Consider the following 11198-nt stretch of genomic DNA (forward strand, 5'->3'; position numbering starts at 1 on the left):
GCCCAGTCTTGTTTACAGTTCTATCCCCTTGGATTGTAGGCCACTTTAAAATTCCTAATATTGGCAATAAAAGTAACACAGTTATCATAATATGAAAATATTATAATGATGTTCTGAGCAAGATATTCAAATGGCTTTGTTGAACAAAAGATACAGAGATCCCTAAATAAGGTTAACCTAGGAGAGGAAGCCAGTAGTCATTATGACATCTTATTCTACACATGGATTTATTTGAAAATGTTTCTCCTGTATTATAACAGTATGAGAATTTAAATTTATTTCACTGAAATCTGACAATAGGTAGTGGCCCTGATCATTTACTTTACTTACTATGTAATATGGGTCTTCAGTTTACAAAACATTGCTCAGGTCATTATTTAAGTAGTTATCCGTCTTCTACAGTCACTTTTTGTTAGATGGGTTAGCCAGAAATAAGCTGATCACAGGTTCTAGAAAACCCAGCATTAGCTCTGACCTGTTAGGGAGCAGGGCAACAAGTGTTCAGTCCCCCTTAAGTGCCTTCACGGGGGATAATCAAAGTAGTTATCAAGGCTTAAAAACCTGTCTGCTTTCTTGGAGAAACAGCACCTTGCCTGTACTTAGTTTGGCTCTGGTTTTGCAGCTTAGTTCTCTTGCATGGAGCTAAATTGTAAAACCACACACAACAACACAAGAAAATCAATGAGCTGTCTTCAATGCATTTACTATGTACACTGAGTGCTCTAAAGCAGTGCTTCTTAAATTGTGAGGTTTATAGAGCGCCTCCTAGTTGTTGGTGAGGTGCAGCTGAGAGTCAGTATTTACAAAAGCCGCTATAAGTTACACAGTCCTTTCCCTGGCTGCAACAATATCTGGTTTAGGAATATTTTGACTCATTTTGTTCTTATTTTAATATTATACAGTGTTTAGGAGACAAATTAAGGGTAGGCTGAGCAATAGTTTGTATTTTTGTATAGACTTCCACCACAGATGGTGAGGCCCCAGCATCCCCCTGGTGAATCTGGTGAGGGCCCGGCATCACTTTGGTCTGTTAAGTGAGGCTTCAGTTGAAAAAGTTTGAGAAGCGCTGGTCTAGAGCAAACATCTTGGGATCCCGATCTATGAAATCCAAACTGGATTTGGCTTCTAAAACGATACAATACAATACAACCCCTTCATTTAAAAAAAAAGTTTGTCATATAAAATATGCACAATCCTAAGAACATTAGCACTTTTTCATATTCAAATTATCATAACCCCAATATATAAATGTGTAATGCTAAGTGATGAGAACAATAAATACACTTCAGCAGACGTACAGTATCGGATACATTTTTTACCCATCATTTCCCTTTAATACATGTACAAACCCATCCAGTTTCACATTAATCCTGACGATTAGAACAATTCAAAATAAAAATGCAACAAAAAACACAAGCCAATACACTAGTTGTTCAGCTGAATCTTTTGGTAGGGGCACGGTATGCTGAAGTCTAATATGTAGCATGCCCTTACATTGACTTGGACTTTTTAAAAATCCTATTCAATTTCCTGTAAGATCTGCCGCAGTAAAAATGTACCAGAGACTGAACCACCTAGAAATATACAGACAGGGACCGGATTTGAGACTAGCACAAACAGCCCTTTTCTGGAGAACAAGTTTCATTCAAAGATCATAATTATTTTACTAATATGATTGATGAGGTCCTAGTTGATTGAAGATGCCAGTTGAAGGTTAGAAAGCCTACTTTCAGGATATAGGGTGCAGCTAAAAGAAAAAAAAGAATATATGGATCTTTTATGAACTGTAAACTTAAGTATTAAGAAGTCACAACCAAACAATATTAATATTGATATCACCCCTACCCTACATCTCTGAGTACTGCTCTAAATCAGTCCAGGTAAATTGATGATTTGGTAAGTTAGTAACACAGTGACCTATGAATACCCTATTTTTCAGAGACACAAATAGAATGTGCACAAAAAAAATAACTGTATCCAAGTCGCCAAGTATCCGGCACAAGTAAGAGCAAAATGTAAAAATATTGGCAAAAGGAAATGTTTAATTTCTTGATTTCCTCTAAATATTACTTAGATTGGTGTAACAACAACTTCAAGAGGCAGACGGTGGACCATGTTTCCTGTACTGCAGATTTGCATGTTAGGTTTTGTGCTTATGGTTGTTGGGCTTTCCATCTTTTAAGTTATTTGGGTTTATTTTCTTTTACTTTCAGTGTTCATTTCTCTGTATCCCTCAATGATATCATTAGCTGGATGCACACTGATGGTGTCTCTTGATCAAATCAAGAGTATGACTTATTTTCTCATTTTCTTCTCGCATTCAGCTATACTTTAATCTAGGAAAAACTGTGATTCCCTGTTGATAAAATAATAACTTAATGCGACAACTTGATATCTGATATTGCAACAGCTTTTCGATGGTTGGATGGTTTGGAATGTCCCAGCGTATTTCTATATGTTTTTGCTGTTTCCCATGGTGCCCTTTATTGAAAAAGAGGAACTTTAAGAGGAGGAGGTTGAAATCCAGAGTGCATGAGATCTATCACATTTGTTGCTACCTTTTACAGTACAGTAGGTGTGCTGTCTGCTTAATGCTGATACATGTAGGCAGGAGCACAAAGGTCACCAGAGGGCTGCTTATCATAGACTATCCCGATAAAACCTCACCAATTATCCACCAGTAGTTTACAGCAGTTAAACACATTAGCTTAATCCTTTACATGCATTTAAGGCCATATAAATGACTTACCTGTCCTGCTCCCCCGCTGCTGACAGATCCAGGGCCACCCATTCTGCACCAGCCAGCTTTTTTAAACATCTGAGGACATGCCCCAACCACCACCGAAAATGACCGCTTAGCATAGAGTCATTTGATATGGGAACGAGACGTCAGCAGTTATGAAAACACTGACAGCGGCACAGAGCATGCAGCCTGGAATCTGGCAGTGAAGGGGGAGAGGGACAGGTAAGTATACATCACTGTCATGTCCTCCGCAGCCCCATCAGCATGGTTAAGTATGAATTTATCCCAGACAACCCCTTTAAGCTTTTGTGTTTCCTAGCTGAAAATTACTGTGGACAGGTAATAAGTGGCTATCTTGGGAAAGTGGCTATCTTTAGAAAAAGGAGACATTTTCTTGACATCTCAATTATATGAGCGAAGAGCGGAGGAGCACAAGGCTTCCAATTGACACACTGAGGCAGGAGAGATTCCACGGCATAAGCTCTGCCTGTTTTACTCAGTGTGAACATACCCTTAGGGGGGAAAAAATCATGAAAACATAAGCAAAACATAAAAAATTGCCGAGGACCTAAAGGGACTTATTTCTTCTTATGAATTCAATACTGCGCCCATTTTTTATTTATTTATTTATTTTTTGCTTTATCAAAATTCTCTTTGCCACATTATAATTATAATTGGTTAGCTCTTTACCGTCAGTAGGTGTTATTCCAGCAATATTAGAACCCTGTTATAATGAAGGTAAAATTTAAACACCTCTTTAAGGAAAAACTTTATTCTTTATTTTATTTGATGTCCTGGTCTGTATGCCATAATGCCTACTATGTTGGAATAAAAGGCTTTGAATAATTCTACTTCATTTTCTTTATTTCAACAGTCTCATTTGTTTTCTTGAAAACATTTGTTTTCTCTTGAAAAGTTTTCAAATAAACTATACAGATATGTAACAAAGTGTAAGAAAATGTAGTATTTTACAAGTGCAAGAGAAAAATAAGTTGTCTCTTTGAATTACATGGACTTCTACATTGACTGCTATTAAAAGATTGCTAATTACTTCACAACTAAAGATGAGCGAACCTGGAGCATGCTCGAGTCGATCCGAACCCGAACTTTCGGCATTTGATTAGCGGTGGCTGCTGAAGTTGGATAAAGCCCTAAGGCTATGTGGAAAACATGGATATAGTCATTGGCTGTATCCATGTTTTCCAGACAACCTTAGAGCTTTATCCAAGTTCACCAGCCCCAGCTAATCAAATGCCGAACGTTCGGGTTCGGATGGACTCAAACCCGAACCCGGTTCGCTCATCTCTAGTCACAACAATGAAAGACACTAAACTAGTTGTAGACATCTAACTAAACTGCTAATACATGACCATTGGCACTGTTTATGTATTTTATTAAATATCTTGAGTAAACATTCAAGGTGCAGGAAAAAAATAAGTAAATTTTTGAATTTATCAACCTGCAAGTATATGTTCACACTGAGGAATAGGCAAGGAATTTTAAGCTGAATCCCCACTTAATTTTACACGTATTCCGCTTGAAATTCCGCCTGTAAAATATGTACAGAGCAATGTCCCATTGTGTTCAATTTTATTTCCGCTCTGTTGTTTACATGGCAGAATTTACTTGCGGAATGTTCTTAGGGCAGATTCCACTTGAGAAATCTCAGAAAAGACATGAGGACTTTGAACTTCTGCTTTCCACTTGAATTCCGCGCCAATTTTGCACGAATTCTGCACAAATTCTGCGTCAACTCAAGAAAAGGATCCTCATCTATTCCTCAGTGAGAACATACTGTACTCTAAATCCCTTTTGGGCCACAGAAAGCAGGTGTTTGGGGTGAAAGGGGGTAAGAGCATGGGCATTAGTGTATTTTGCATGTAATAAAGACCATGGAGTCTACTAAAAATTATGTCCTTTTCCCTTGTCAGTACTAATAACAATTTCTCTGTGAAAATACAATCAGTATCACTCCAGTTTCCATAGAAATGACTGGAGCAGTTTGTATCCTGTAAATGTGATTTACACCCCAATCATGCATAGCCCTGAAATCCAAAAATATATTTCACTTTCACAATAGCAAGTAGGCCTGTGTGCTGTTAAATGCCATAAATGCCAGGGCTGAATTCAAGTCCCAGTCCAGCAACCGCTCTAGAAATATGTGGCCTACGAGCCCTTAGTTGCCATTAAAATGTATCACTATAGGACAAAATGAGCCATGAATATCCACAGTGTTCACAAGAATATCTATAAAGTGGATTACACTGAGATATATATATATATATATATATATATATATATATATATATATATATATATACACACACACACGTATAGATTGTGAAAACAATGAGCTATTTGCTTGTTATACACATCCACACAAATGCAATCCAGAAGACATCATTTATTTGTGTATAGCAAACACTTCAAACACTGGGGTTATATCCAGCCCCACAGCCGTCTGTTCTTGCGGCCTTTTCTGCTTTCACTTTTTATTGTTTGTCTGTCTTTGAGTCTCCAGAGTTTTGTGTTATCGTTACAGCTATTTGCTTTTTTTCACCAGCTACACTACATGGTTTATTGTCTGCCATATGTCAGCAGGTTATTGGAACAGTACATCAAGTTATAGAAATGATTTCTCAAAGTCTGAATTGTTGCTCTTTTTATTTTATATTGATTTCATCTCCTCATATAAGAAACTAATTGTCTAATATGTTTGGTCACATACTTCAGTAAAGTGCTTGAATACAGTAAAAGTTTTACATTGTAGTGATTGGAGTAATAGGGATATATATAAAGGATATATATAAAGTCAATATTCATGTTCTGTTCCTTGACTTAAAGGGGTATTCTGGAATTTGGACAAAAATCTTAAAGGAAGGCTGCAGGGACATTATACAGAATGCACCAGTAAAACACCAATCCTACATCCTAAACATTTACTAAGCATGTATGACCAGCAAATTTAATCTGAACAATAGGTTGTAATCCTTAGTGACAAACCACTACTTAGAGGGGTTGGCCACTTTATAGTAAAATAGTTCAGTGTACAGTATTAGTAAGTGTACTCACTGTATATACTGACATACCTCATATACTGTGTACCTCATAGAGCTAAAAGCAGGCACTCCTCCTCCAGGCTGGGCTGCCCTGATCTGTGATGAGTCTGTTCATAAGTAGGCCGACATGGAGGAGCATGTGACCATGCCCCGCCCTCAAGGGTCCACCACTGAGCATGTATATGCATAAGGAGGACACTGATCACATGATCCTCCATGTCAGCCATCTTATGGACAGACCCACCACAGAGCAGGACAGCCCAGCCTGGAGGAGGGGAGTCTGATTTTAGCTCTATGGGGTACACGGAGCTGCTGTCAGTAAGTGCAGTGAGTGTATTACTAATACAGTACACTAAGAAATTTTACTATAGAGTGGCCTACCCTTTTAAACATGAAAATTGGGCAAATAAGTGGTGAAGTAATATGTAGGGAAACTACTGAAAATATTTAATTACTATGTATTTTTATTTTGCACTCCCTCAAAGGAGTTCAACTTTTAATACTGAAATGTTCACACAACATCTTTTTATAGCAGTTTTTTTTTTGGCAGCCATCAGGTTTTTTTTCAATTCAACTGGTTTCAGAAAATTATATAGGTTGTGAAATTTACTTATCAGCTGCTGTATGTCCTGCAGAAAGTGGTGTATTCCTTCTAGTCTGACACAGTGCTCCCCGCTGACACCTCTGTCCGTGACAGGAACTGTCCAGAGCAGCAACAAATCCCCATAGAAAACCTCTCCTGCTCTGGACAGTTCCTGACACGGACAAAGGTGGCAACTGAAAGCCCTTTGTCATACTAGAAAGAATACACCACTTCCTGTAGGGTATACAGCAGCTCATAAGTACTGAAAGATCCAAGATTTTAAAATAGAAGTACATTACAAATGTAAGGGGCAGTATATAGTTACGGAGAGTGCGGCATGAGGGTGTCTTACTTCAGCTTGACAAAGTGTTACTATAACACCAAACATGCATCGCGGAGGACGCTGAGACCATGCTCCCTCTCCCAGCAGTTGGTTATGTGAAATACTTCACTAAATAAAGACAAATAATTTACGCTAACTGGTGAGTGCCTCTCTTTCTATTTTTGCTTATCTGTTTGGAAATTACAAATCTATATAACCTTATGACATCAGTTGATTTAAAAGAAAAAGGTAATTCTTGTAGGCATTAGCATTTGAAAAAGTTGAACAAACTACATACTAAACCATGCTCACAACCTCATAACTGACTAGAAAATTATAGAAACGCAGACATTACTAATAGAGATGAGCAAATTTTTCAAAAGTTAAGTACAGTTTGTCTGAACCAGCACTTGAACCAGCACTAAAACAGCTAAACGAGCCGACTGCCACTCTTGTTTTGAAAAAGACAGCTCGCTCAGCCAATCACTGGCCGCAGCGCTGTCCAGTCTCAGTCAGTGATTGGCTGAGCAGGCTGGAGGCAGCTGAAGACTTTGTGTAATAAATTGTGTGTCTGCTATCTTTATGAACTAATTTCAAACTTGGCAAAGAGTTCAGTTTAGTACTGAAACAAATTTTTTTGCAACGTTCGGAATGAATATCAGTTCGTAAGATTTGGATCCTGGTCAATGTGTATTAAGTCCTAATTTTTTTCAGCTGTGACACCTTTCATGTTGTTTGGAAAATACTTTTATGGTTGCCAAAGTTTAAAATGTACAGTCCCTGGAATTAGACCATAATGAAAGCAACCTGATCCAATGTGAGTCGCACACATTACGATCTCATTGCATGTTATTATCTATGGAGGACCAAACAGTTGGAGTAAGAGAGAAAATCTGTCATGACAGGTACACTATGAAATGTAGAAGGCACTTTTTACATACACAATTCAATGGGTGTCCATGCCTTGCATGGATTATCAATAAAAGTTATTTTTTCCTATCTTATAGTGGGGTAAAAAAATAAGCAAACTTTTCTTCAAGTCTCTATAAGTCATCTTGGCTATGCAATGTGACCTGTTTATCATAAAGATAGGGCTTTGTGCAATGTTGTGCAACCTTACGCCTCACACTTAACTCTTTACTGTGAAGCAATGAGCAATCACTGTCCACTGATCTCACCAGTTCTGAACATCTATAAGAATTATAAGAGACATCTGTCTTGAAGACCCAGATTCACATCAGAGAGCCATGCTTTACAAACAATGGGGTTATAATGTGCACTACGGAGCAATGCAGGACTTTTGTTTCCAATCGCCCTGGAGATATAGCTCTTGCTACAACTTATGATGAATGCAAAGAATAGGGCAGAAACATTCACAAAGGGTTATTTCCTGTATGAATAAAACACTAAGAATGAAACTGCCTGTGGTAACATGAGGTTTTGTTTACAGGCTGGAAATGAAGAATTGATGCGCTGGATCTATTAGATAGCTAAGCACAATAAAGTTCCTGCATAGAAAGGAAACCATAAAAAATAGAAACGCACAGAGCACAGTATCTAGGTGACGGAATTATTAGGTGACTTACTCTGCTGCCAGGTTTTATAGGTTTTCAACAGTTTTGTGTTTTTGAGCCGCTTTCATGAGTTCTTATAGATTTTTGGTTATGTGACTGCAACAAATGTATTTACCGATCATTTTGCATAGATCTTTCTTCAATTTACAGAATGACATGCTGTCCCATCTGACAGCTGATAAGAAATGCTGGCATGTTATATATTTTTCATGTCACCCTGACCTTGTTATTCTTTCACTTGAGTGCTTTTGTGGCTTAGAAAAATGAAGTAAAAAAAAGAACTCCAACAGTAACAAGCAATATACAGGACGTCATCTATTACCGAGCAGTCAGGATGTCAGCTATTAGCAGATGGGAGGAAGCGGCTCTGTTAACAGTTGCTTCACTTTGAGCAGGTGTCAGTTCATTTATCTAAATTTCCTACAAGGAGCCCTGTGGGCACAGCATTGTGGGCATTGAGGAAAAATGGGAATATCTGACAATGCACCAATTGAGCAATCACTGTAACAGTTCATTACAATAGCATTATTAATCAGCAGCTATTGGCAGGGATCCGCAGGTTGTAAGGGATGGAATCTCTCCTGCACATCTGAAACCCACAGAGAGTAGAATAAATTAAAAGTTACAAATAAGACAAATAAATGGCCTGCAAGTTGAGAAAGCTATGTCATCCTATCTATTTTTCTGGTGTACACTGAAATGTAATACATACGTATAAGAAATACTGGCATGTGAATAAAGACTAGAATTTAAAATAATATTTTGGAAAAAAACATTCCAACAGTACTGATAAGTAAGCCAATAGACTTCAATTGCTACGTGACATTTACAAGCTGCATAACTATGAATAGTTATGTTTCAACAAACTTAGCATAGAAAATTTGTACAAGCAAATGTAAGGAAACCATTGATATATCTTCTTTCCCCTCCTAAATAGAGATGATCGAACATCGGAAAATCTTAGGTTCAATAGAACTCGAACCTTTTTGATTCCGGATGCCTTCCCGGTCCGTGGAGAAGGAGGAGACAGTCCGGGTACCGCCTGGAATTCCGGGATACAGCTTATTAACTAGGCTGAATCCTGGAATTCCAGTACCCCGGCTGTCTCCACCTTCCCCACGGACCGGGAAGGCATCCGGAATTAAATGCGGAAAATTTAAGAGGGTTCGAGTTCTATAGGACCTAAGATTTTCCGATGTTTATCCCTACTCCTAAACTGTCATTCACTTTGAAAAGCAGCTGAATTCCGTAATGTGTTTTCAAGACCTACCTGCAGCTCGGCATGAGATCATTTTTCCAGTTGCCAATACAAGTCTATGGAAAGGGGAGGGTTGAGGAGGGAAATAAGTGGAGTAAATAAAGAGATCAGAATCTGCAGAAAGACAGAAAAGACTCTGCACAGGAGCTACTGTAAGTAACAGATCCAACCCAATGGCTTGATTTACAGTTTAGGCTGTTCTATAGTGCTCCCTTAGGATAAGCCATCAATATTAGAAAGTTGGAGGTCTGAATAGCAGCACCAATGCTGATCAGCTGTTTAAAGGATCGGAGTGTTTTTCACATTTACAAGGCAGAGCTCTGTTCTTCTGTTAGTGGCTGGTATTAAATATATTAAAATTGTGTAAGAGCACTATAAACAACAAAAGGTCACATATCCCTGCCAGAGTGCCTCAACCTCAACCCCAAAAACTACTCTACCAATAGATACATGTAGGAAGAGGCTATTGTCCTTGTTGCCAGCCGCTCAAAACTGCCTTCTCATCTGTCTCTGTAGCAAGTGTCAGAACCAGAGCCATAGCATCACATATGTAATTTATGAAAAAGATTATTGTGCACAGTGCAGCGCCCCAATTGTTTCCATAAAAGAAGGAAGCAGGTGGGGGGGCCCAAGCTAAAATTTTGCACCAGGGCCCATCAGCCTGTAGCTACGCCCCTGTCCCAGTACCCCAAGCTATGCAGTCTTTAGCCACCTTTTATTCTTTTCCCAAATAGCAGCATAACTTTCTGCCCTCTCAGGTAAATGTCCACAACTGATTCTGGGAGGCCTGTAATCTAAAGGGGTAGGGTCTCCTCATATCACAATTCGGTCATTTTTTTCTATAACTAGTACATATCCCCCCCTCTGACTGTGGAGCATGTGTAATAAAGTTGTACTGTCCTCAGCATCATTGGCGCACTGCGCAAACGCTACAAGCCAGGGCTGTGGAGTCTGGGATTCTTAGTCGAATGTCAGCTACAAAGATAATGGGACTAGATGGAGGTTTATAGCGGCAATGTAAGGACACTAAACTTCAGCTGCCTAGAGACATGCTGGTGTTTTAGTGTGGCAAATATGTCTTATATAATAATAAAAAAAACACATGCCATTCACAAATAGGATGCAAAAAAGACACAAAATAAATAAATAAAACAGAATAACTTCAAGTAAAATGTCAACAACTTTATTAACCAATGCAGATGTATGCACAGGCATGCAAGATACGAATGCAAAGTAATTTCTTATTGTTCTGATTTTTCCAAAATCAAGAAGACATCTGGAACAAAAGGATTAGCTGATTTTAACACAGCATGAGCAATCAGTACTTGCCAAATAATGCAATGAGAGAGTTTTATATTTTCCACATTCTGTCTCATTTCAATGCCAGATGCCAACACAGAACTCATTAAAGCTAAGCAGTAATCTAAGAACCATCTTCTTCATCATAGAAGAAAGAAACCTATGAGCTATAATTCCTATCTTTTATAGTCAGAAATGTTCATGAGCTGAATGCCATTAATGTGTCTGAAAACGGCAGACAGATTAAATATATGATGATTATGGATCTCAGACTCATGTTTCCTATCATCACCTTACATATTCATTGTCACACACTTTGGGGGGTTTTAAATAATAGATTCAGTAAAAAGAGAAATGTTC

At 38.3% G+C, this 11198-nt stretch overlaps 1 protein-coding gene across 1 annotated transcript in view; it reads right to left on the reverse strand.

Annotated features, from left to right (window-relative positions):
- Positions 1-1708: 1708 nt before the first annotated feature.
- Positions 1709-11198, reverse strand: part of CD226 (CD226 molecule) — a 45733-nt gene continuing 36243 nt past the window's right edge. Inside the window, exon 7 of the transcript XR_011361868.1 lies at positions 1709-1747. The gene's annotated coding sequence lies outside the window, so the exon portion shown is untranslated. The remainder of the gene's footprint in view (positions 1748-11198) is intronic.

This window comes from Dendropsophus ebraccatus, chromosome 2 (genome assembly GCF_027789765.1).
Source record: "Dendropsophus ebraccatus isolate aDenEbr1 chromosome 2, aDenEbr1.pat, whole genome shotgun sequence".
Taxonomy (NCBI): domain Eukaryota; kingdom Metazoa; phylum Chordata; class Amphibia; order Anura; family Hylidae; genus Dendropsophus; species Dendropsophus ebraccatus.